General features: G+C 55.1%; 1 pseudogene; it reads right to left on the bottom strand.

Moving 5' to 3' along the window:
• The window catches only part of LOC136303662 (uncharacterized), a 301,387-nt pseudogene that overhangs the window by 203,637 nt on the left and 70,659 nt on the right, over positions 1-27,091 (bottom strand).

Genomic DNA, 27,091 nt, shown 5'->3' with positions numbered 1-27,091 from the left:
GAGGAAGCAGGAGCTCAAGGATGCCCTGAGGAAAATGATGCCTGGATCTTTTCAGAAGCAATAAACTCCTTCTTTCCTGCTCCAGAACCTTCAGAATGTAACTCAGAATGTAATCTTGGATATTATTTTCCTATTTGCCCATTTTTTCATTGGGATGTTTCCTTATTCTTTTTCTAGTGTTACTGCTTTGTGATGTCACAATCCACTCTCTGATGTCACAGAGACACCTTCTGTGAAGTCACAGCTAGCTCTGTGATGTCACAACCCATTCAGTGATGCCACACAACCCCCTCAGTAATGCCATACAGTCACCCTGTAATGTCACAGCACACTCTATGACCTGACACCCCACTCTATGATGTATTAAAGCCACAGCATGATGTCACAGCCAGCTCTGCAATGTCACACACTGCCATCTGTGATGCTGTAGCTGCTCGATGACCTCACACAACAAACTCCAAGATGTCATAGCCCAATCTGTGACCTCACACAACCCACTCTGTGCTGTCACACAGCCCCTTTCTGACATCTCACCTGCTCTGTGGCTCTGTGACACAGCCACAGAGGTGCCACTGTGGCACAGCCCCCTCTGGGACAGCACACAGCCCCTGCAAGTGCTGAGCCCCTGTGAGCTCTGTCTGCGCCCTGCTCGTGTCCCTGAGGTGCCCTGGCAATGCCCCAGCCCTGCTGTGCTGTGCGCAGGGGCTGCTCCTGGGCAGAGCTGTCTCTCTGCAGCGCTGCCCCTGCCAGGAGCTGCCTCTGTGCCAGGAGCCCGGCCCAGCTCAGCAGCACAGACACAGCACAAGGACTTCAATGTGACCCTCTCGGGGCTTTGGTGCTGTTTACATCAGACTCAGCCCTTCAGAGTGTGCTGAAAAAACTTCTCAAGAATTCAAAGTGAAATTGAAACACTGAAGATTCTTATCGTTTAAAGGAGTCTCACTGGGGGACAGGACTGAGAAAGTGTCCTCAGGTTTTAGTTAGAGCACAACACTGCAAGCAGTGATGACAAGTAGGGACAGACAAGGCAAAGGTGTCTCTGGTGCTGAGCAAACCTGGATGAGTTCCATGAATCCAAAAGGCCAAGGCCTGAGCCCCAGCCCCTGGCAAGGCAGATCCTGTCCCTCCCTCAGTGCTCAGGGCTCTTCTAGGGCCACTGGGATGTGGGGATGTGCAATGCCAAGGGCAGCACCATGGGGCAGCCCCTGCCAGGCTGCTGAGCAGGGACAGGGAGGCAATGAGGCCCCAGGGCTGCAAGGGTCACTTGTCCCCTGCTGGCCTCAGGCCCAGGCCCAGCAGCCATGGGCAGAGTGCTGCAGGAGTTGGCTCTGTCAGGGCCTTGCAGCTGCTGCCCATCCCTGTGCCCTGTGCAGCCCAGGCTGTCCCACGGTGTCCCTGCCCTGTGCCTCAGTCCCTGCAGGCTGTCGTCACCCCCCGGCTGCCCCACCTGGCTGGGCCCTTCCTTTGCTGACAGCTCTGCGTCCTGCCTGCCTCTGCCTGGGCACACAAAGCCTTGGGCTTGATGCCAAAAGGGTTAATTCAATTTTTTCTGTGCCTGTGAAAATTCAGCAGAGAAACAAGGCATTGAGGGGCTGCTTTCCCAGCAGGGATGGTGACAAAAGAAGAAGAAGAAATCTGGCTCACGGGTGCAGTGATAGAAAACTGGGAACTTGGGGTGGGTTTTATGAAAATGCGTAAACTGAAATACACATTTAGCAAATGTATATAAGCAGCACACTTAGAATCACGTATCCACATAAGGTTTGGTGTTATCCCCTGCTGGATCTCAGCCCTGAATAAATGATGCCCTCTTTAACACCATTTTAGTATTAAGGAGTCTTATTCTGATATTTTGGAGAATGGCCTCACGGACCCAAGGAGTCAACTGTGACACTAGAACCTGGTGGAACAAAGGGTCCATTGGGACACTGCAGAATCCAATGGAATCAAGGGGACATTTTGCCACAGTGGGATTGCATGGAACCTGTCTTGGTTTGGGAAGACAGGTATCTGCCAGGCAATAAAAAAAACAACAACTGCAGTTTCCTTTGGGATGGAGAGTGTAAACCCCCCCCCCCCTTTTATTTTCTTTTTCAATTATAAATTACAATCAGAGGCTCTTTGGCAAAGAGTTGGGAAATAGGAATAGCAGTTCTTTACTAGTATGTATTACAAAGCAAACAAACACAAAAAAACCGCCCACCAAACAACTACAGCATTAATAACAAACGAAAACAGTACCAAGAACCTTGAGGGCTTTGTTTCACAAAACCCAGGGCAGTTTGGTTTCGGTGTCCCTGCAGGATCCTCAGAGCACCAAGCTGAAACAGTGGAAAAGTCCCGGGCTGGTAGCTGGGATGGCAGGGTGTCTCGGCAGGCAGGGGCAGGATGTCCTGGCAGCAGCGCCGAAGAAGCCGAAGGCGAGGCAGAAAGCGGCCCAGCTCCTGCGAGTGGCCGAGAAAACTCCGGATTCAGGCCGAACCGGTGATAGTAGATTTCCCAGGACTGGATCCCTTTGGCCACAGTGAAACTCTTCCAGCCAGCAACAGCCGTTCTCTCCCTCCCCGAACGCTGGAAAAAGAAAAGCCCACAGCTGCCTCAAGCTCGGTCTTTTACCTGCATTTTCTCCCCCTTCCACCTTTGTCCACCTCTTTGTTTCGGTTAAGTACTCTCAAGTATCCAACACTTGGTCTCCTTGGTAACTTATGGGGAAAAAATTCTTTAGAGAAAGAAGGAACAAACCTAACCCCCAACAGAACCAAAATCTGTTTTGACACAGTGTGGCCACATGGAACTGATGCTGCAGAGCATTGTGGGACTATGGAAACTCATGGAATCAAAAGTCCATTGTGACAGAAGAGAAAGGCCTCATGGAACCAAGGGGCCGTTGTGACACAGCAGGGCCTCACAGAGCCAAGAAGTCCATGGTGACTCTGAGAAACTTCATGGAACAAAGGATCCATGGTGACACTGCAGAACCAAGGAGGCCGTTGTTGACAACAGGACAGCTCACGGAACCAGAAGTCCACTGTGACACAGCAAGGCTTCAGGGAACCAGAGGTCCATAGTGACACTCTGCAGCCTCATGGAACCACAAGCTGTCTTGGGTTTTGTAACCAAAAAGGAAAAAAAAATATTCGATTCCATCTGGTGAAATCTACTTGGGGAGGTGTTTTTTCTTTATCTGTTGTAACTCCAGGAGGGAGTGTGCAATCACCTTTCTGATAACAAGCCAGCTGTTAAAACAAAGTGGGTCATTGTTCCTTATCTCTGCTCACCCTCCCATTCCCTCCGTGAGGATATCTTTTGTTAATGGGCCATTAAAGCTCACCAATGACATGACACATTACATCATCCCATTGTGAGATGCTCTACCCAGGGAGGACGAGCCAAACCGTTTTCATCTAGATAAAAGGGAGTCACAAGTGTCACCAGTCATCCCAGTGTTCCCATGGGACTCCCGAAGGAAGACTGGGCCCATCTCTGCACCCTTGTCTCCACAGCACCATCTCTGCTTCCAACAGGACCACATCTGCCATTTCAGGAGGGCTTCCCTTTGGACTGTTTCCAACACCCTGAACAACAGGGTGTCAGGTTGTATTTCTGACTCTGTCAGGGTTTTCTAGGATTTCTTGTTTGTTTGCTTGCTTGCTTATTCTTCTGTTCCACAACATTTGTCTTTTTTTATATCCCTAGTAAAGACCTGCTATACCTATTCCCAAAATCTTTGCCTGACAGCCTATTAATTGCAAATTTATAATAAATTGTAAACGGGGAGGGCCCGTACATTCCAAGGGAGACTCCAATCTTTCCTGGCAGATACCTGTCTATCTAAACCAAGACACAAGCCCTTGTGACACAGCGGGGCCACTTGCAGCCAAGGGGCCATTGTGACACTGGGGATCCAAGGAGACCTTTGTGACCCTGAGGAACCTCATGGAACAAAGGGTCCATTGTTACACTGGGGGGCCCTGTGGAGCCATGGGGATCGTTCTGATACTGTGGTGCTCCATGAAACAGAGGGGCTGTTCTGAAGGTACCAAGGACACAGTTGTTTCACAGTCGGGCTTCATGGAACCAAAGGTCCCTTGTGACATTGCAGAGCCTCACGGAACAATGGAGACCCTTATGACTCTTTGGGAGCCACAGGATCCAAGGGGCCATTGGGACACTGGAGGGCCTTGTTTAACCACGGAGTCATTTTACCACAGCAGGGCGTCATGGAATCAAGGGGACCACAGTGACACCGCAGCGCTCCATGAGAAGAAGGGTCCTTTCTGACACTGTGAGAAAGGAGTGACATTGTGACACTACAGGGCATCATGGACCCAAGGAGGCCATTTTGAAGCAGTGCAGCCTCATGGAACAATGGAGACCATTGTGACTCTTTGAGGCCTCATCTATCCTAAGGACCATTGTGACACAGCAGGGCCTCATGGAGAGTTGCTCCCAGTAGCCCAAAATGTGATCCCACTTGCCCCCTTTCAACACCAGCATGCGCCCAATAACCTCCAGTATGATACTTGACACATGCCAGCACTCCCAGTCTGGTCCCAGTATAATCCCAGTTACCCCTGATCACTCACAGTATGGTCCCAGTTCCCTCCAGCTAGATCAACCCCATCAGTCCCAGTATGATGCCATTTGCTCCCATCATGCTCCAAGTCACCCCCACTACAGGGATGATGTGCAGGGTATGTTCCCAGTCACTCTCACGTACCCCCAGTATTAGTCCCGTCCCTCCCAATATGAACCACAGATGGGCCCAGTGTGGTCCCAGTCACTGCCAGTATGAACCAGTTTTGTCCCACATGGTTCCAGTTGTACTCTTTCACCCTCACTTTTGTTCCAGTCAGTGCCAGTCTTTCCCAGAGTACCCCAGTTCCTTCCAGCATCATCCCATTGTCTCAGAACCACTCAGCTTCACTCTAGCTGTACTCACTGCCAGTATGACCCCAATCATCTCCAGCATACACCTAGTCACTTCCAGTTTTTCCCAGTTGCTCCCAGCTGCTCCTGGTTAAGCTCACCATGATCCCAGTCACTCCCAGTATATGCCAATTTCCCCCACCATGGCCACAATTGCCCCCTGCAGGCTCCTCACTTCCAGGATGAATCCAGTATGATCCCAGTCTCCCTCAGTGTGATCACAGTCTCCCTTGGCATGGGCCCAGCTGCTCCCAGTATGATCCCAGTCTGATGTCAGTACAAACCCAGTACAATCCCAGTCACTGTATGACCCCGGTACAAACCAGTCGCTCCCAGTGATGACATTTCTAGGGCACCTCCCCCTGCCATGTTCCGACCTGTCCCGGCTCCATCCCTGCTCTTCCCACAAGCTGTGAGATGTCCAGGGAAAGGGGAAGGAAGATGAAGAGGATGAGGGAAGGAGGAAGAGGCGGAGCGGCAGCGGGAAGCGGGAGGAAGAAGAGGAGAGGAGACACCTGGTGGCTCCAGCTGTCCTCGAACCCGCAGCCCCCCGGGACCATCGGTCCCATCCCGCAGGTGCCCGGGGAGGGGGAGCTCGCCCCAAATATCCAAGGGGTTGTTCCTGGGTTTGAGGTTTTTTGGGGAGGATGTTTGGAGCTTTCAGCGCTCCAAAGCTGAGCCGCAGATGGCCCCCGGGGGGACATCGGGGGGTCCCCGGGAGGTGGTTTTGGGGGTCCCGGTGTCGGCAGAGCCTTGGCGGGGCGATGAGATGTTGGTTCCCCTCTGGGTGGGGGTTGGGCTAGCTAGTTTACCCCAGGCATGGTCTTAGTTACACTCAGTTACACCCAGTTGCTCTCACTTTCATCCTGTGTGTTCCCAGTTCTTCCAGTTGCCCTTAGTATAGTCCCAGTCACTCCCAGTATGATGCCAGTAACTCCCAGCATGCTCCCAGTCATGCCCAGTTGCCCACAGACGCCAGTCACTCCAAACCTGCTCACAGTAGTTCCCAGCAAGGTCCCACTTCTCCCCAGTGTGGCAGTTTGAAAACAAACCAGCTGGAGATGCCAAGTAAGAATTGTTCCATGACCCATTTCTCATCACTCTGCAGGATATCTTCTGTTAATGAGCCAGCTGTTAAACAAAGGTGGGGCGGTTTTCTTTATCTCTTCCACGACCCATCCTCCCTACAGGGGCACATCATCTGTTAATGGGCCATTGAGTCTCACTGAGTCACTGATAAAATTACATCATCCCATTGCGAGATGCTCCACCCAGAGGGAGGAGCCAAGCATTCCTACCTGGATATAATCTGACATTGAAAACATCAGAAGCAGCCTGTTTCCACTGGATTCCCAGAGGAGGACCAGACCCATCTACACCACCACTGGACCTTCAGAGGAAAACTACAGCCTTCTACAGGAGTGCTGCTTCAAGAAAACCACATCTCTCACTCCAGGAGGACTGCAGCCACGATTTGATTGGACTGCTACCAACACCCTGACTAACGGGGTGTCAGGTTGTATTCTGTCCCTGTCAGAGTTGGGGTTTTTTTTCCTACTCCAATTTTAGGTTTTTTAAAATTTTATAGTTTAGTCTGTGAGGAAGAGGAAAATGCCCCAGGACAGCCAGGCAGGTGAGGAGGAAGTCAGTGTCCCTTTTTCCCTCTCCCCTGCTCCATCTCCCAGCCCAGCATGGCCCTGGCTGCAGGACAACCCCGCTGCCATCGCCGTCCTGCCAGGGATGGACTGAGAGGATCTGCTTCCCCTTCCCTCTGGCACGGAGGCAAATCCCATCCTCTCCTTGTCCTTCCTCCCCCAGACAAGGAGCTGAGGATGGAGACCAGGGAGGACAAATCCCCGCAGCAGAACCTTGTGGAAGAGGCGGTTTTGAGCATCTCCACAGCACAGGAATCCAATGAGGAGGAAAATCCCCGGAGATCCCGCAGGAGGAGGGGCTCCAAACCAATCCCAGGGTGCTCTGAGGAGGAAAGACCCTCCCTGTGTTGGGAAGGTGGCCGGAGATCGATCCAGAGCTTGGAGCTGGTTTTCCATGAGCAGCTTCATGGTGGGGAGAAGCCTTACAAGTGCTTGGAGTGTGGGAAGAGCTTTAGCACGAGTTCCAAACTGATCCGCCACCAGATGCTCCACACTGAGGAATGGCCCTACATCTGTGGGGAATGTGGGAAGGGCTGCAGAGAGCTCCAACCTGATTGTTCACCAGAGGATCCACACCGGGGAGAGGCCCTATCAGTGTCCCCAGTGTGGGAAGAGGTTTCAGACCAGCTCCCATCTCCACGTACATGAGCGGATTCACAGAGAGGAGAGGCCGTTCCGCTGCCCTGACTGCAGGAAGGGCTTCAAGCATAATTCCCACCTCATTACCCATCAGCGCATCCACACTGGGGAGAGGCCCTACGAGTGTCCCCAGTATGGGAAGAGTTTCTCTGACAGCTCTGTCTTGAGCCAACACCAACAGAAACACCAGTAAGGGAAGCCTTGTGAGTGCCCCAACAGCAAGAAGAGCTTTATGCACTGCTCCAACTCTATCCCCATCAGAGGACCCACACAGGGTAGAGCCCTCGTGACCCACATTCCCTATGATCCATGTTGGCGAGTGGCTGGTGGTCCTTTTGTTTTGGCCCTAATTTTCTTTTGATTCATCTTCAGCCCTTTAAAACACACAAAATTGGGGTAGAAGCAACAAAGTCATCAAAGGCATTTAAAGCCTCATTTTTAAGCAGTTTTTCAATGGAATCTGGAATTCAGGGAGATACCTGAGTGGATACAGGGGATTTGGGGGGTTATTTCATGTAGTTGTCTCCCTTTCTTGGCACTACAAAAGACAAGAGGGATTGATCTGTCACCTAAAAACCAACCAATGCCACTGAATACTACTCAATCTCACCCTAAAATTACTTGATTCCACAGCCCCTCAAGGTGGAATGGGGTTGGAGGGGATTTGGGTGAAGTGGGATGCAAATCAGGAGGCGTGAGATGGGCATTGGGTGGGGCAGGACTGGGGAGAGGGGGGTTTGGAGGTGTGAAATGGGGGAAACAGGGCTTGAGAAGGGGGTCTTGATGTCCAGCAAGGGTAGGATGGATTGCAGTGGGGATTGGGAGAGTGTGGTGAAGTCTGAGATGAAGAAGCCAAAATTTGGGAATGATGAAGGGAGGAGTAACCCATTTCTGAGTGAGTTTTTGTGTATTCTGCATTCCTGAAGAGATTTTGGTGCATCCCACGTTTCTGAGGTGGTTTTGGGGCACTCCCCAGCTCTTGGGGGGTTTCCTGAGAGCAGCTCCATGCAGCCCCATTGCCAGGGGTGATTGCCTTGGTCACCAGCTCAGAGCTGCAGCCAGAGTCCGTTGCCTCAGTGCTGGAGATCAGAGAAATGATGAATGGCCCCAGACATCTCCAGGGTGTGTTTGGGGGCCAGGGCAAGTTCGGCGTAGGTGGGGCGGTCACTGCCCCAGCCCCAGCCACTGCAGCCTCTGCTCCAGCCCCAAAGTGGCTGCCAAGGCCCTGGCACCCCAAAACCCCCACCTGTGAGAGGGACCAGAGCAGGTGAGGCTGTGACACGGCTGTGACATTGACATTGACATGTCCCACGTCCCTGGAGCTCCCAGCAGCTGAGATGGCGCTGGATCCAAGGGCAACTGTGGACCTCTCTCTCCCTCTCTCTCTTCTCCTGACTTCCTCTTCTCAGATTCTGGAGGACTGGAAGTTGGACAGGGTGGAGTTTGATCAGTCAGTGCTTTGTGAAATGATTTACTGTAATTCCATCTTGCTTTAAGATTTTCCAAGTATCTCATTCTCTGAAGTTTTCGACTAAAAGTTTGTTCTCCACCCTCCTGAGAAGTTTGTTGTTTTCTCCCATGCGCCGCCCGAGGGGGCAGGAACTGCAATGCTGAGCAAGGCCTGGCTTGGCCGGAGGGAGCAGAAAGGCCAAGCCCTGAGCCCAGGCCTGGCACAGCAGGGCCTGTCCCTCCCGGCTGGCTCGGGGCTGGTTGTGGGGCAGTGGGATGGCAGGGGCAGCAAGGACAAATGGCATCAACCTGCAAGCCCGGCCAGCCTCCTCAGGGAGGGGCCAGGGAGGAGCAAAGTGCAGCCCCTGAAAGGAAAGTTCCTTCTGTGGGGCCTCCAGAGGCGCTGGCAGAGCCCAGGGGACAAAGGGCTGGGTGCCTGTGGCCCTGCCAGCCCTGCCCAGCCCTTGGCCATGTGTCCTGCAGGCTGTGCCCCCTGTGCGTCCTGCTGCTGTGTCCTGGCCGGCTGCACACGCCCATCTCGCTGTCCCCCCCAGCATTTCTCAGCCCAGCATTTCTGTGCCCTCCCTGGGCTCCCTGCACCCAGCGCTGCCAGCTCCTGGCACACAGAGCCAGGCCAGGAGCCCACCCTGCCAAGGGCCTTTGGAGCAGGCTGGTGGCTGCCGTGGCTCCTGACCTCAGCAGCTGCTCCTGGGATGGTTCCATGGGAGCCGAGCACAGCAACGCAGCTGTGCATTGTCCCTGCTGAGGGTCACACACTGTCAGGGCACACTCCCTGCCTGTAGGATTTGTGCTCGACCCAAGCACTGCACTTGTGGCTCCAGCACTGCTTTCCAACAAAAATGGGGGAAGGCAAACTGTGTGTAGCTCATAGTATTTTAGTGTCTAAAACTTCTTAAGTGATCGGTCATAGAGGTGAAATCCATTTGGAATGAATGGGATGAAGATGTAGTGCAAGATAGAAAAGAGGAGCATAGAAATAACTAGAGGAAAACATATTGGATTGTTTCTTTCCATTTTCATTTCACTTCTGGAAAGCTGTTTCAGTTTTCCGGGAATCTTCTCCACAGTCCGGTCTGCTTTTTTCAAGGACCTCTCCTGGAGAATGAGGTGCAGCTTCTGTCATGAGATGTGCCACAAACTGCAACTTCTCTTGACTTTCCACACCGTGTGTGCAGCACGACTCTTGCAGCAAAGCAGGAAAAATGTTTGGAGAACTTTGTAACTTGTTCTTTCTTTTCCTTTTGGACTGGGGAGTTGTGCCATTTTTAAGGTTTTCATTGTTACTGTTCTACCCTAAGAAAATATGACAGGGTACCAGGAGTGGTTAGAGAATGCAAACCTCGCTGAATGCAGAGAAGGAATCTCCAGAGGCTGCATCCAGAAGTAGGGATTTGTGTGATAATCATTCCAACATCCCCAGGGACACCTTGAAAGTGATCTAGAACATGAAAATGGGCTGACAGGGAGAGTTTGTTTCTGTGTTCAGTTTTGATGATTCTACATCTCATGCACTGATTTAAATCAAGAGCATAGTCAGTTCATGATAAGCACCAGAACAAGCTCAACCTCTCCAAACAGATGACTGAAAGAATTGGAATAGGAGAAATGCAGGGAATGATTTGGTGAAGTTTGTCTGCAAGAAGGGTCATATTTTTCTAATCATTTCTAATCCATTCCCTCGGCTGTTGTGTTTCTGCGAAACAATTGTCATCCCAGATGCCTCATGAAATGAGAAGCCTGAGCTTGTGGAAGTGCCTGAAAGATGCCCTGTTCCTCTGCAGGGACACTCAGGCTGAAACAGGAGCCTGAGCCCTGTCTTGGGAAGCCTCCTCCGAGCTGGAATTTGTGCCGTGCTGGGAGAGGAGGAGCAGGGGGAGAAGGATGGGCGCTGTGTGGCAGGAGCAGGAGGTTTGGGCCCAGGACATTCCGCCTGCGCCGCTGCCCCGCAATGGGCGGCCGTGCCCGGGGCTCTGGGCCTGGCCCCGCGTGCGCTGAGCTCCCGACACTGCGGGAGCTCCCCGGGCTGGGCTCAGGTTCCCGCTGGCCCTGGGCAGCAGGCTGGGCTCCAGCTGGGATCAGCAGAGCTGGAAATACCTCTAGGCATTGCTCACCACTTTCTGTTGCTGCTCAGAGGAAGCAATGAAGTGAATTGGGAAGTTCTGCTTTCTCTTTCTCCTGGTGGATTTTTTTCACTTTATTTGACAGGCCAGAGGCAATTTCTGTGGTGGCCTCTGTCAGTTGATTCTATTTCAGCAGCACCAGCAGCAGGGCCGTGTTTGAGTGCTGCACATGTGGCCTGTGTGGCTTTAATTTTCCTCAACACTGTGCTCAGGGACGTGTGAACATTTGGAGATCAGCTGCTCATGATGCCAGAGTTTGCCATCATGACAGCACTCTGGGTGGCACTGATCAAAAAAGGCAATTGCAGCTTTACGAATAAAATTTCAAGTGGCAAGCAGAAGAGGGACAAGAGCAGCCATGATCTCCAATTGCCAAGGCAAAGGCAGCAGCAGCCTCCTGCTGTCACTCAGGGTGAGTAAAACAGTGCTGAAAACAGCGCTGCAGCCCAATCCTTTCTTTCTCTGGAGGCTGGGTCAGGGCAGCACAGGCGGGCCCTGAGGAATCAGGGCTGTTGGTGGGTGATTGTTGCTCTAGTCCAGAACTGATCTGGACAAAGGCCTTGGAAGGCGAGGCAGGAGCAGGTGGGAAGGGGCCGGCGCTGCTGCTGCTCCTGCCCGGGAGCCCCGGCCGGGCCGGGCCGGCGCCCGCTGCGCTGCGGCTCCTGCTGCTGCCAGAGCCGGGCGGGCCTCGGGGACAGGGAATGGACACGGGGGGACACCAAAGGCCGGCGGGGCTGCGGGGATGTTGGCGCTGGGGCCAGCGCCAGCACAGAGCTTCAGCCGCAATTAACGCAGAGGGAAAGGCTGGGGAAAGGCTCCATTTCAGCCTTTCTTGACTCATGGCTGGGAAGGGACCGAAATGAAAGGAGAACAAGCAGGGCCCGACCCCCTCTCCTTTGGGAGGAGCCCCATGCCTGGGGCTGTGAGGGAAAGTGAGGGGCTGTGGGGGTTGTGAGGGGAAGTGAGGGGCCATGAGGGGATGTGAAGGGGAATGAAGAGCCATGAAGGGCTGTGAGGGGCCAGGAGAGGTTCTGTGTAGCCAGGAGGGTTTTTGAGGGGCCGTGAGGAGCTTCAGCCCTGGCAGCAGCGGGGTCCCACCATGTCCCCAGGGCAGGGCAGCCGTGAGGGGCCGCGAGTGCAGACGTGGCAGCAGAGCGGGCTTGGGGCATCTCTGGGAGGGGATGAGACCCTTCCCCAGCTCCAAACCACACCAAACCCACCGTTAACAGGATTGTCCCTCTTTAGAAGCTACTGGCAACTTGGAGTCCACTGTACAGTTTAATACCAGTGGGAAAAGCAAGGGAATTTTCCGAGTGAGTGACATCCAGCTTTAGTTAATCATGTCTACGATTTGAAAGGCTTACCAATGAAAAGTAACACTAATAAATAATAATAACTATAGCAAGTAATAAACTCCCAAATCCCAACACTCAGCACCACCCCAAAATGACAAACCTCATTTTTCTTTACTAGCACAAGGTTCATGAAAACGAATCCTATTAACTTTCTCCACCTCACATCTTCCCCACCAGACAAATGAGGCCATTTGCAGTGTTTAATACAAGTTACAGTTGAGGGCTGGAGGGAACAATGGGGAGACACCACCAATTTCCATGTCAAACCCAGCAGGCTGTCTCCAAAGTGGAGAGAATAAAATGGAATGGTGGCAGGGGCTGGTCAGATGTTCCTCTAAAGGATCCCAGAATCACCTCCACGTGAACAGGAGGGGAAAATCAATCCCTATAAACCACCCTGTGTGTTCAGGGACTCAGCTGTGAGGAGCTGGACATGGATAGAGGCATCTGGAACAGTTCTGTCCTCAGGCTGAGCTCTCCAGCCAGGCCCTGAAGTCAATCAGGTGCTTTCCCCGAGGATTCCGTGGTTGCCAACCACCCCTCCAGATGTGGCTTACAGGAGCACGGAACATTTTTCAACATCAGGAGAGCAGAAGAAAAATGACAAGAGCTGCCCAATTCAGAGCTCTGTTTAAAAACCTGGAAAATACAAATCAGTTGAACTCTGAAGCCCAGCTGTGGGCCCTGGAATCCAAAAGAAATCTGGAAAGGCTTTTCACAAGGACTGACGCTGAAGAGCTAACAGATGAATGTGTGTGGTTTATTCAGAGGCTTCCAATTTTCTACATTTTTCCTTGAACTGTTGAACTTGACCTTATCTTTGCCTCCTCTTGCACGAAAGGAGCCTCATTGCACCAGCCAGGAAGGCAAAGCTCTTTCTTGGCCCTGGCTGCTGCTGTCCAGGCAGCATTTCCATCCCTCCTGGGGCCTCTTCCCTCAGGGCCCCCAGCAGCAGCTGCTGGAGCAGCACATGGAAGCTGCAGATGGAAGTGCTGCCCACCCCAGCCTGAAGCTACAAAAGGATCCTGCTGAAAGGAACCCCAAGATTCCCTCCCAGGGGCCCTTCTCCCAGTTCTCTTGTGGCTCCTGGGGGAGCTGGGAGTGCTCTACCCTATGGGCAGAGTGGCAGAGAACTGGGCTGCTCCACAGGCTGGGAACATCCTTTAAATAATAAAGCAACCGAAAAATTTTCCAGGGTGTGAGTAGCTTCAGCTCAGAAACATGGCTTTTTTGTATTAATAATTTAGTACTAAATAAGTGAATGAAATAGGTTTCATTTGTAATTCAGATGCATTTCATCCTTTTCCAAGGTTTTGGTCCCTTCCCCCAGGGTCATTTCCTCTACTCACCCACTTTCTAGTCGTTAGAAGGGAGTTAAGCACACCAGAAAAGGCAACAGCTTCTGTTTCAAAGGGAATCAGCCACCACTGCAGGGAACCTGAATTGCCCCCAGGCACCTGTGTGCATTTGAAGGGTGAGCAGTTGCTGGGACAGACATCTCACACAACTTCTAAGGCTGTGAGAAACCCACAAGTGGCAAAGTATCTTAGTGGGTCAAGTCCTACTGAAATTCCATTCCCCCACAGCCTCCAAATGGGCAGGCAGGGCTGGGCTCTGGCAGGGTTCAGTTTTGAGTGCCTTGTGCTCCCTGGCATGGAAGTGATCATATGAACTCTGGCAGTGATTGATTGGGGTATGGCTGCTGAAGGAAGAGGGGGGAATCTCTGGAGACAGGAAAGTCTCTTCTCCTTTCTCCCTGCCCTCTTCAAAGAGCAATGCCTGTGCTGGGTTTACATGGGACCCCTTCCCTCAGCCCAGGGTCTGACCCACTGTGTGCTCTGGAGGAGCCAAACCCAGAGGGGTCCCAATATCAGCCTTGCCTTTCACTGCCTTCCTCCCCCTTACCTCGCCTTGCAGACCCATCCCTTGCCTTGCCTGTCCCCTCCACTCCCCTGCCTTGCCTTGCCTACCTCTCACTTCTCTTCCCTTGCACACCCTCCCTTTCTGTGCCCCCACTGACTTCCTTGTCTTGCCTCCCCCTTCCTCTGCTTGCCTGCTCTACCCACACCTGGCCTGGCCTTGCCTTGCCTTCCTGTCCCTTGCCTGGCCTGGCATAACCCTGCCTTGTCGTGCCCTGTACACACCTCCCTTGCCTTGCCTACTCCTCCCTTGCCTTGCCTACTCCTCCCTTGCCTTGACTTGTCTGCCTGGACCTGCCTGCCCCTCGCTGACCTTTCCTTGCCCTGCCTCCCCCTCCCTTGCCTTGCCTTCCCCTCACTCCCTCCCATGGAGAACTGTTGAAGTTGCCTTGCCTTGTTCCTGGAGCTCCTGGTGGCATTGATGAGTTAGGATGGTGACCCAGCTGATGGGCTGTGTCCTGCTGCCAGATTCATCTCTGCTGGTTCTAAACTGCCTTTCTCCCATGCTTGTCATCTAAGACATCTCCTTTTTCAGGGATGGGCCTTTCTCATTCAGACTGTGCAGATTCCAAGGGCTGTTTGGCTTCAAAGGAATGTCTCTCCCTTTGATTCTGTTTTCATTTACAAGTAACCTGAGAACAAGACTCATCTGGAGCCTTTTCCAGGAGGTGATTTAGCTGTGCACATTGATCTCCAGGCCACTCTTTTCTTCTTTGAGCTACCTTGTCCTTAAGGAACTGTGGCTGGTTATGGAATTCGTGGACAGAGGCACTTTAGAGGATGTTGTGGCTGAAGGAAAGATGGCAGCTCTCAGTTGGGTGGTGAGGGATCTCTCTGGTGCTTCCCATGCCATGGACATGCTTGCTCTGGTAAACAGGTGATAAGAACAAAAATACCCTAATCTGCCTTCACTTAGAAAGATGCTACTCTAATGGTGTTGGAGCAGCAGCTCTTCCTCTTGGCCACACCATGTTCTGTTATACTCACCATTCCCCAAGACAAGAAATCTCTTGGAGCCATTTCCTTTCTTTGTGGGATGAATTCAGGTCTTTCATTTTGACCCTCATCTTTCTTTGTCCTCTGTCAGAGCCTGCAGGCCCTGCATTTCCTTCATTCCAGCCAGGTCATCCCCAGGGAGGTCAAAGGCTTCAGCATCCTCCTGGGCATGGCTGGATCTGTCACGTTGGGTGGGTGTTTTTGGTCAGGGGCAGTGTTCCCAGGCTGTGGGGTCTGGGGCTGTTCCTGCGTGGTGCCAGTTCCCCAGGAGTGGAGCCTGTGGGAGTGCAGGGAGCCCTGCTGCCAACTGAGAGCAGCTGCCCCATGCCCAAAGGGCCAGAGAGGGGTGTCAGGAGGGGCTTTGGTTTGTGTGTGTCCCTTCCAGAGGGACGGAGTTCCAATGGAAAACGTGCAGGGAATAAATGAAAGCCACTGCAGGAAACTTGAGGGTTTCTTTAAGGGGCCACTTCCATCTTTCCTTGGCTCCAGCTCTGAGGAAACAGAGGCCCTGAGCCAGGGGCTCTGCTCTGCTGCCCTGGGCACCCCGGGGCTCCTGGAACACCCCACGGGCAGGGCGGGCCCAGAGTGTCACAATGTCCCCTTGGTTCCAGCAGGCCCCGCAGGGTCACAGTGCTCCCTCTGCACCCTGAGGCCCCACAGCACCCAGTCCAGGCCACTGCCATGGTTCCAGTCACTCCCAGTACGGTCCCAGGGACTCCCAGTCTTTCTCAGTACATCCCAGTCACCCGCAGCATGCTCCCAGTCACTCCCAGTTCCTCCCAGTTGCTTCCAGTATGATTCCAGTGGCCCACAGCCACTCTAAGTAACCCTTGGGGTAATTCCAGTTGCTCCCAGTATATCCCAGTTGCCCTCAACATGTTCCAAGCTGCCCTCAGCCTGCTTCTGGTCACTCCCAGTGGGATCCCAGTCCCCCATTAGCGTCAGATCGGTTCCACCCAGTATGATCACAGTTGCACCAGTTTCCCCTAGTACAGTCCCAGTCACTGCCAGAATGATTCCAGTGGCCCCCAGTACAGACACAGTAACACCCTGCTTCTCCCAGTTGCCCCCAGCATGGTCCCAGTTGTTCCCAGTGTTGTCCCTTCCAGAATCATTCCAGACACTCCCAGTATATCCCAGTTGCCCGCAGCATGCTCATTCCCAGTCACCCCAGAGTCCCCAGTATGGTTCCAGTTGCCTCCCGCATGATCTCACTCATTCCCAGTATATCCCAGTTACCCCCAGCATGCACCAGTCATTCCCAGTCACTCTTAGTAACCCTCAGTGTGGTCCCAGTCACTGCCAGTATTCTCACGTCCATGCTCCAAATGCTGCTCCCAGCCCTGATCTGTGGGGATGGGAATGTCCCGCTCCCTTCCCGGGGCAGGGTCACACCTGAGCTAGGTGTGCAGGGCAGGACCTTGCCCTGAGCCCAAGCCCTGTCCCACCTGCAGGATCTGCTTCCCCTGGGCCTCTTCCCCCTGCGGCCCCAAGCCCAGCTTGGTGCTAAACAAAGGGGCTGGGCCGGGGTCATCCCCCGGCGGGGGCTGCGCACCCCCTCTGCCCCCTCCCCAAATTCCCCCCGGGGGCAGCAGGAGCTGGGGCAGGAGCCCTGTGGGGAGGGAAAAGGGAGTGACACCGGCATGGGGGGTCACACACGCTCTGGGGGACATACACGGGCCCTGGGGATTCCCCCTGACCTTTTCCTGCAGGACCAGGAGGATAAACCCCAACATGGAGACCCCAAACCCCGGAAGCATCTATGGGACAGGGTTTGGTGGGAGCTTTGGGGGTCTGGGGGAGTCACAACTTCCCCAAAACCCCCTCCCAGCTCCACACCCACTCCCAGACCCCTCAAACCACCTCACAGCTTCTGCCCAGGACATCCCCAATCATTCCCTGCAACATAAATGACCCTAAAAGCCACAATTCCCTCTTCCCATCTCCCCCAAGATCCACCCAAATCCTCTCCAAGACACACAGCCCTTCCAGCATCCCAAAACTCCCTCACGCCCCCCCCCCCCAAGAAGGCCCCCAAACCTCCTCCCAGCAACACAAATGCCACCAAGAGCCACAAAAGCCTCTCTCAGTCCCACCAGGAGTCCCAGAAACTCCTCACAGGCCCCTATGGCACTGACCAGGAGAGGCTGGTGGACAGGAACATCCACAGCCAGGAGCACCTCGGGCACTTCAGCAGTGATTTGGGCACGTTGCGGGGGACACCAACAATACGGAGATCCAGGCCAGGGACAGGGACAGAAAGCTGGAATTCCTGGAGAACAGATGGGCTCAAGTGGACACGTTCTGCTGCAACAACTATGAGACCATAGCCATGTCCCTTGGCTAGGGTGCTCCCAGAACACCTAAACTCTCCTGAATATTCCCCTGAACCACAAATTAACACTCAAATCCAGGTAAAATGATTCAGCTTTAGATCTCTTCACTTAATTTTGCTTATTTTTAATCCAATTCTGGATGTTTTATAGAAAAATCACAGAAATTAATCAGGTACAAAAATATCTCCAAGATCATCCAATTTGTCTTGATGCCATCAGAAGAAAAAACACAGCAGAACGGATTTTTTGGGCTGTAAATTAAAAAAAAAATCCGCTCTTCTCAATTCATTTACATTGTTGATCAGAGTCCCAGTAGATGTTCCTGACCCTGTGTTCATCCAGGTGCCTGTGGAGATCCAGGGCTCTGCCCAGTGTGGGTCCTTTGATGGGGGATGGAGTTGGAGCAGTGCAGGAAGCTCTTCCCACAGTCAGGGCACTCACAGGGCTTCTCTTAATGGTGCCTCCGTTGGTGTCGGGTCAAGTTAGAGCTCTGGGTGAAGCTCTTCCCACACTGGGGACACTCGTAGGGCCTCTCCCCAGTGTGGATGCGCCGGTGGGTGACGAGGTCGTACTTTCGCTTGAAGCTGTTCCTGCAGTCGGAGCAGCGGAAGGGCCTCTCCTCTCTGTGAATCCGCTGGTGCACAAGGAGACTGGAGCTGGTCTGAAACCCCTTCCCACACTCAGGACACTGATAGGGCCTCTCCCCAGTGTGGATCATTTGGTGGATGATCAGTTTGGACCTCTGGTTGAAGCTCTTCCCGCATTCCCCACACTCGTATGGCCTTTCCTCAGCGTGGATGTTCTGGTGATGGATCAGGTTGGAGCTCTGGCTGAAGCTCTTCCCACATTGCTCACACTCATAGGGCCGTTCCCGGGTGTGGATCCTCTGGTGGTGAATCAGGTGGGATCTCTGGCTGAAGCTCATCCCACATTCCCCACACTCGTGGGGTCTCTCCCCAGTGTGGATGTGCCGATGTCTGAGAAGATGGAAGTTGCGCTTGAAGCCCTTTCTACAGTCGGGGCAGCGGAAGGGCCTCTCCTCTGTGTGAATCCGCTGGTGCCTGAGGAGATAGGAGCTGGTCTGAAACCTCTTCTTACACTGGGGACACTCGTAGGTCCTCTCTGCAGTGTGGATCCGCTGGTGGCTACTCAGGTGGGATCTGTGGCTGAAGCTCTTCCCACACTCCAAGCACTTGTGGGGCTTCTCCTCATCATGAACCTGCTCATGGACCACAAGCGCAGAGCCCTGACTTGATCTCTGGCCGCCTTCCTGGCGCAGGGTGTGCCTTTCAGCCTCAGAACAGCTTGGGATGGGTTTGGAGCCTCTTTTCCTGTGGGATCTCCAGGGATTTTCCTCCCCGTCGGATTCCTGCAATGTGGAGCCGGTAAAAATGGCCTCTTCCACAAGGTTGTGCCGTGGGGATTTTTCCTCCTTGGTCTCTATACCCAACTCCTTGTCTGGGGAAGAAAGGACAAGGAGAGGATGGGATTTGTCTCCGTGCCACAGGGAAGGGGAAGGAGATCCCCTCAGTTCATCCCCAGAAGGACGGCGTTGGCAGCGGGGTTGTCCTGCAGCTGGGGGCCATGCTGGGCTGGGAGATGAAGCAGGAGAGAGGGGGAAAGGGGCACTGACTTCCTCCTCACCTGCCTGGCTGTCCCGGGACATCTTCCTTTTCCTCGCAGCCTCCTCCTCCACCTGGCCAAGGTTTTGAAAGTCCTGGTTTGGGGTGAAAACAAGGGATGAGTACATTGAGTTTGAAAGTTGCTCTGCCCAAGTCCATCTCTAGAGGTCATTGGGCATCGAGGGTCCAGAAAAACCTCTCAAACACCAAGATTCAGCCCTGAAAACGCCTCCCAGGAGTTCCCTGTCTCTGCTCTCTCCCCTTGGGTGTTTGGGGGTTCCCCCCATCCCAGCTGCCTGGGGTCACCCTTGTACTGGGGGTCCCCGCTGTACTTGGTCCCTGCCATCCCCAGGCTGCTGAGAGTCCCAGGAATCTGAAGAGTTCCCCCCTTTTCCACCTCCCCATATAGGGATGATGGCGGGTGTTGGGATCCTGGGGTCCCTTCTCCCCTTATTCTCTGCTTTGGGGTGCAGGGGGTCCAAGGAGTCCCCCCTGCCCCTCTCCAGGCTGTTGAGGGTCCTGCCAATGGCGGCGCCCCCCCTCTCTGGGCTCCCCACTTTGGGCTCCTGGGGGGCACAGGGCTCTGCTCCTCCAGGCTTTCTGGGGACCCTGGGTGGGGACTTCAGCCCTTGGGGCTCCTCTCAGGAGACTCACAATGGGGGGAATGCAGAGAGGGCTGGGGGATCCCAGCAGTGACATCACTGGGAGTGACTGGTCTGTACTGGGGTAACTGGAAACTTACAGGGGCAACTGGGACTGACTGGGAATGACTACAAGCGTGCTGAGGGCAACTGGGCTATACTGGAAATATCTGTGACCGTAATGGGGGGACTGAAACCACACTGGGAACAGCTGGAATCATGCTGGGGAGAACTGGGACCATGCTGGGGGCAAGTGGGAGCAAGTGGGAGTGAATGGGTCTACAGTGAGGCAACTGGGCATGACTGGGAGCGTCTGGGATCATCTATGGAGTGACTGGGACTATACTAGGGGTAACTGGGTGCAACTGGGATGACTCTTGGAAGAACAGGGAGAAACTGGAACCATGCTGGGGGCAACTGGGATCATAATGGATCATACTGGCAGCAACTGGGATTGCACTGAGGGTGACTGGGAGGGGCTGTGAGCAACTGAGATGAGGCTAGAGCAACTGAGCACAACTGGGAGTGACTGAGAATGTGCTGGGAGCAACTGGGATACACTGGGAGAGTCTGAAACCACAGTGGGAATAAACAGAAACAACTAAAACCTGGCTGGATGATAATGGGAACAGTCCAGAAACTTGGATCATGCTGGAGGCAACTGGGAGTAACTGGGAAAGACTGGGATCATTCTAAGGTAACCAGAACCACACTGGGCCAATTGGATAAACTGGGAGTGTCTGTAACCATACTGGGGGGAATGGAACCACACTGGGAACCATGCTGGCACCATGCTGGCAGCAACTGGGAGTGAGTGGGATCATCCTGAGATGAACTGGGCCTATTCTAGGGACAAGTGGGATCATACTGGGAGCAACTGGGAACAACTGGAACTTTACTGGCAGCAACTGGAATCATATTGGGAATGATTGGGAGTGCCTGTGAGCAGCTGGAATCATGCTGAAAGTAACTGGGTGAAACTGAGAGTGACTGGGAGCATGCTGGGTTTGACTGGAATACACTGGGAGAGACTGGGAGCCATGAGGATCATACTGGAGGGTACTGGGGTCATGCTGGCATTGACAGGGAGCAACTGTGATGACACTGGGGGCCACTGGCATCATACTGGGAGTGACTGGCATCATACTGGGATTATAGTTGGTGTCAATGGATCCTGACTGGGGGTTACTGGGAGCCACCAGACCCATGCTGAGAGCCTACTGGGAATACCCTGAGAAGAACTGGGACCAACTGGGATGTACTGAGTGACTGGAATAAAACTGGGGGCAACTGAACCATGCTGAGGGAACTGGGAGGGCCTGGCAATGACTACAAGAATATTCAGGGCAACTGGGATAGACTGGGAGTACCTGAGACCACGCAGGTGGTGACTGGGACAAGAGTGAGAGTCACTGGGAATGTGCTGGGGGAACTGGGGGTGTGTGTGAGTGACTGAGGCCCTGCTGGGAAAGACTGGCATCATACTGGGAGGGACTGGGACAATAGTAGGGGCAACTGGGAGAACTGGGAACAGAACAGACAGTAGTAGGAGGAACTGGGAGCAACTGGGACCCTGCTGGGGGAAAATTGTATCATAATGGAGAATAATAGGGACTTACTCGGTTTATACTGGAAGCAACAGAGATCCTACAGGGAGTGAGGGGAAGTGACCAGGATCATACTGGGCCTGACTGGGCTCATACTGGGAGTCCCCAGTGTAAGAGACGGTCCGAAGATCCCTCATCTGCCTCACGACCATCATCAACAACAGAGACTGAAACCCCTAAAAGGGACTTTAAAATCTCAACACAGGAGTTCTGGCCTGGCTGAGGTGGGATGTTGGCCAAGTGCTGCCTGCAGGTGTGTTTGATGGAAATGAACACACTGCAATGATTTCCCCCACCTGTTTGGCCAACTGCCTTTCGCTTCGGAGAGGACTATAAAAACCCTGGAGACCCCCGCTCACTTGTGTGATCACCCCACTGGAGAAACTCGCGTCTATAGGTATCTTCAAAAGCCTCGAGGACTCGACCCTCCATGTTGGTAGCTATAAACCCCTTCCCCTCTTTTTCTGTCTTTCTTACTATTCTCTTTTCTCTCCCCACTATCGCATTTGTTGGCACTAAATAAAGGTGCATTTGTGATTGAGTAAACTGAGTTTGTCCCCCGCTGTGTCTTTTGCGCTCTGAGATCCCTAAAACGAACCATCACGAGCCCCGCTTGTGTGAGCAGATCGTGACACCCAGGAAACTGGAACCACACGGGGGGGACAACTGGGCTCATCCTGGGAGCAGCCACTGCCGGCACCGGGAGCCCCGAACCCCTTTCCCGGCCATCCCGCCCCCCCAGCCCCAGCACCCCCCAACGGGGTCCCGGCAATCCCAGGGGTCCCCCCCTCTCGGGGTCCCCGCTTTGGGCTCCAGGGGCTCTCCTGTCTCTGGGGTCCCGCTCAGGTGGGCCCCAAAGCCCGGATCTCTGCCGGGCTCCCCAAACCTGGTGTCCCCCCGCCGGTCCCGCCGCTCCCCACGTGGCCCCGGCAGAGCTCGGAGGGCCCGGCCCGGGAAGCCCAACCCCCACCTGGGGGGACCCGCATTCCCCCGCCCCCTGCCGGGGCTCTGCCGACACCGGGACCCCCCCAAAAACACCTCTCAGGGACCCCGCCGGGATATTTGGGGCGAGCTCCCTCTCTCCGGGCACCTGCGGGATGGGGCCAATGGTGTCCGGGCGAAGGAGCTGCAGATTCAGGGAGCAGGGAACGCACGTGGTGCTTCCTCTGCCTCCTCCAGGTCCTTCTGCTCCCCCTCTTCCTCCTTCTCTGTCCCTCCTCTTCCTCCTCCTCCTCCCAACCGGGACACGATGGCTACGGGCTGGGTCACTCCAGGCCGAGCTCGGGGGAGCATAAGTTTGGGGGGAAAAATGGGAAGGGGGTGGGAGAGGGGGCACAGGGGGATGTGGGACCCACTGAGGGTCCCCCAGTTCAGCCCAGGTGCCGGCGCAGCCCCACGGATCCCCAGTGCAGCCCCACAGGTGCCGTGGCGGCCCCACAGATCCCCCAGCCCCGGCTCCCCGCGCTGAGCCCCGCTCTGGCTGTGCCGCTCCTGCAGCATCTGCAGCTCCCTGGTGGCCCCGTGCCGGTGCCGCTCGTTGTACCGGCTGTGGCCATCCCAAAATCCCGGCTGGGCTCCGGCCACCATCCCCGGCAGCTGCGGCTCGGCCCGGCCCCACTGGCGGTGGCGGCACTGGAAGGGAATCCCATCCAGGGAGCCCATGGACAGGAACTGGGGGAAGCCCGGGCCGGGTTCCAACAGCGCCACGGGCAGGGAGCACAGGGAGAGGAGAAGTGGGGGGACACGGACATTTGGGGGCTGGGGGGGCACGGCTGAAGGAAAGGGGCAACGGGGAGAGCTGGGAGAGCAGGGAAGGGGCTTTGGGGCTTCCAGGGTTGAGAAAAAGGGGTGGTGGGGGTGGGTAGATGTGGGATGGGTGGAGTTAAGAGGGTTCCTGTACTCAGAAAAAGAAGTTCCAAGCGTCCCCAGTGTACGCATTCCCATGACAGGGCAAGGAAACCCGGGATGGCTGGGAATACGGTTCCAGGGTGTCCTCAGTGAAACATTAATTTTGAAGAATTAACGATTTTAGTTAAACCAGATATTGCTGAAGTAAGACAGATAGACTTTCCTTTGGATAAGCAGAAGCCAGATTTAAGGAACTGATAAATCATGAGGCCTGTCAGCTTATGTTTGTGTATTCTGACTAATCAACAGGCTTCAAGAAGGACAATGAATTCATAAATCAAATACTCCTGGGAAAACAGGATTCAGTTGTCACACAACACTAAAAGGTTAAAAAGTCAAAGCGAAGAAGACTCACTTCATCATTTTGAGACCCTGCCCCATAAAAAGAACCACCGACCCATTTCAAAGAACAAACCACGCATGCTTAATAGCTTTTGGCTAATTACCATACGAGGCGGGGAATGGGATGTACTAAAGTCATGAATATACATTTGTGTTTTGGGTATTCAATACTTCTGTACATAAAAAGACCCTGTGATCTTCTGTGAGCGCGCGTGTTTGGGAACTATCCCGCACGCTGCCCGGCATCGTAATTAAACATACACTTTCTAACTTTAAACTGTTAGAGAGTCTTTTGTCTGTCATAGTTGGATATCGGCATTAGGGCGATATTCATATTTTTTTAATAATTCACTCAGTGTTGAGGAAAGGACGGGCTTGGGTGCCGGGATGGGCAGGAATAGGGGTCCGGGGGGTCTCTATGTCAAAGAAAAGGGGGCTCTGGGGGCAGGGAGAGGCGGGATGTCCGGGAAAGGGGTGCAGGGCTGTCGGTGCCGGATAAGGGGGTGCAGGGTGGAAGCCATGGCCGGGAATGGGGGTTCGGGGCGATGGCGGCGCCCAGGAATGGGGGTTTGGGGGGCCCCTCTTTGGTGCCCGCCAATGGCAGCCCGAGTGTGCAGTGACGTCACCGGTCGCCGGGCAGATCCGAAAGTGCCCGAGGGAGTGTGGGGGGCGAGGGGAGCGCACGGCGGAATTCCCGGGAATGCCCCGGGATCCCCTCCTGGCATCCCCCGGGACCCTCCTCGGCCACGCCCTGCGGGACCCCCGGGCCGGGTTGTGCTCAACTCCCGGCGCCTGCGCTCCAACTGCGCCGGGAACCCGCGGGCGTCGGCCCAAAGCGGGGGAAGCGCCGCCATCCGCGGATCCATTTTTTCCTGCGGCTGCGGCTCCCACCCCCGGCAGAGCAGGACTGGGCGCGGGGACTCCGATCCCTCATTCCCAATCTCCTTCCCTCGCTCTCTGCTGTGCTCTCCCTTTCCTTCGGGTGATCATCAATCGCAGAGCGGCTGGAGAGCCGCGTGCCCAGCCCGGGTTTCCCAGGAAAGGGAGGCCTGGGGGTGAGGTGCCCCGGGCCGGCCGGGAATGGGGCTCCGGGGCTCCCCGGGCTGACGGAAACGGGATGCGGGGGCTGGGAGAGGAGGATCCCCGGGCAAGGGGGTGCAGGGCGGTGTCAGTGCAGGATAAGGGGATGCAGAGGGTCCCGGAGCTGGGGAAGGGGATGCGGGTGGGTCCCAGTTCCCAGGAATGGGGATTCCAGGGGGTTCCGTCGGGCTCCCCAAAGCCCCTCTCAGGGGGGAGCAGGAGCTGGGTCAGGAGCTGTGGGGAGAGAAAAGGGGGTGAGCCCGGCCTGGGGGGACATGGGGGAGTTACAGGCGCTCCGAGGGGGGATACGAGCCCCGGGGACCCCCCCTCACCTTCTCCCGCAGCGGAGGCCGAGCCCCAGCCCCGGCAGACGAAGCCCCCGAGCCCCGGCAGCATCTTGGGGGGCGTCCGGCGGCAGCTCCGGGGGCGGGAGGGGCAGGATGCGGGAAAGGGCGGCGGCTGCCGGGAAGGGACCGGCATGGACTGGGACAGGCTGGGATGGACTGGGACACCGGCATACACTGGGATACATCGGGATACACTGGGATACACCGGGATACACCAGGCCCAGGACTGGCACCCACTGGGAGCAGGGAGCGCTGCAGGGCGGGCTCGGGGAGCGCAGGGGATGGCGGCTCTGACCGGAGGGGAAAGGATGGAAGGGCTGGATGGCAAACTCCGGAGCTGAGGATGAAGGGATGGAAGGGCTGGACCACAAACTCCGGAGCTGAGGCTGCAGACGCGGGAGGTCCCGGCAGGCAGGGGGTGCGGGCCACAGAGCAGCCCCAAAAGACTCAGAGCAGGGCCCAAGAAGCATCAGGGGAGGGACAGGAGCGACCCCGCTCCCAGCACGGCAACAGGCCCCGAGTTAGTGAGGCAGGAGATAACCGGGCCCAAGGTCAGTGGCTGCTCCAGGAGCAGAGGCTCACCCCACACCAGAAGAAACAGGACCGAGCTGGACTTCTGCAGCAGCAGTGAGTTCTTTTCCCCAAACAGCAGCTACAGCACTCTCTTCCGAATGCTCAGATCAGAAAATGATTTCGAGTTTCCCCTCCCTGCCCTGTCTCAAGTACCCAGCCATCAGTGCCTCTTAGCAACACAATGGGAAAAAATTCCACCGGTAAGGAGTAAAGAAAAGAAAAGGACAAAAAAAAAAACTACACTGAACCCCCAACACTGAGGTGATACTGGGGGTGACTGGAACCATGCTGGGATGGGAACACCTGGGAACACCTGGGACCATGCTGGGATCATACCGGGATCATGCTGAGTGTAACTGAAAGTGACTGGGATCACACTGGGGGTGACTGGGAGGCAGAGGGCCCATGCTGGGAGTGACCTGGGCCTTCCCTGGGGTGGAACTGGGGGAACTGGCCCGGCTGGGGCTCAGGGTTGTTCTGCCCCAGGGCTGCCACCCGCAGCCCCACAGAGCCGAGGGACAGGGCACAGCTGAGGGACAGGGGACAGCTGAGGGACAGGGCAGAACTGAGGGACAGGGGACAGCCAGGGAACACGGCCTGGCCCAGGGACACTGAGCTCCAGCACTCTGGGCTGTTGTGCCCGGGCTGTTGCCCTTGGGCTCCCAGCACAGGCCAAGGGGGGCAATCCTCTCCAGAAACTGTTGTTTGCTTTAAGCTTTGCTCTGGAACATTCCCAAGGAGCCACCTGCAGTGGCTGGAGCCCGGCCGGGTGCCCGGGGCCACCAAAGCCGCTCGGGCAGTGCCCTCCTGCCCCGGGCAGGGCAGGGAACAGCCAAGGAAAGGCTCGTGCTGGGCTCAGGGCAGGGACAGGGCACTCCCCTGGCGCTGCCACGGGCACAACAGAGCCGGCCTGGGGAAAGGATTGGCATTCATGGCCCATGGAATCCCAGCAGGGATTGCTTCTCATCTCACTGCTGTCATTGCATTGGTCAGCGATTCAAGTCATTTGCCCATGGAATTCCCATGGCAGTGGGCTGGAGAGGAGATCCATCCATGGAATTGTCACCTGACTGCGATGAGAGTGGGGTCATGCCATGGAAATTCCATGGGAATTCCTGCATTCCCAAGTCTCCCCATTTCTGAATCCTACATTCCCACAGGAATTCCCCTTCCCCTCTCACACCCACCCTTGTTCTCCAGAGCCTCCCAACCATATCTGATGTATTTTGGGAGCTCTTCAATAATGGTGTGTCCCAGGTAACGCATCATCTGCTCCACCATGATCCCTTTGGATTCCCAGCACCTCTGGGGGATCCAGGTGGCACCGTGGGACACCGCAAAGCTCCTGGATCCCAGCTGGAAGGAGATGAAATCTGTCATAGCCGTACCTGTGGGATCCAGGGATGCTCCATTGGTCAGGAGGTCACAGCTGGAAACCACCTGCATCGTGTGGAGACCTGGGAATGAGGAGAGAACGAAGCAATGGAGTTGTGTCCCAGCCCCAGAGCCCCTTGGAGCTCCCTGGATTCCCATTCCAGCCCCAGAGATCTGC

The sequence above is a fragment of the Chamaea fasciata genome, unplaced genomic scaffold, assembly GCF_029207755.1.
Source record: "Chamaea fasciata isolate MVZ Bird 193981 ecotype frontalis unplaced genomic scaffold, bChaFas1.0.hap1 SCAF_40, whole genome shotgun sequence".
Classification (NCBI taxonomy): domain Eukaryota; kingdom Metazoa; phylum Chordata; class Aves; order Passeriformes; family Sylviidae; genus Chamaea; species Chamaea fasciata.
The sequence above is the reverse complement of the archived record's forward strand: the minus strand, read 5'-3'. Positions and strand labels throughout refer to the sequence as shown.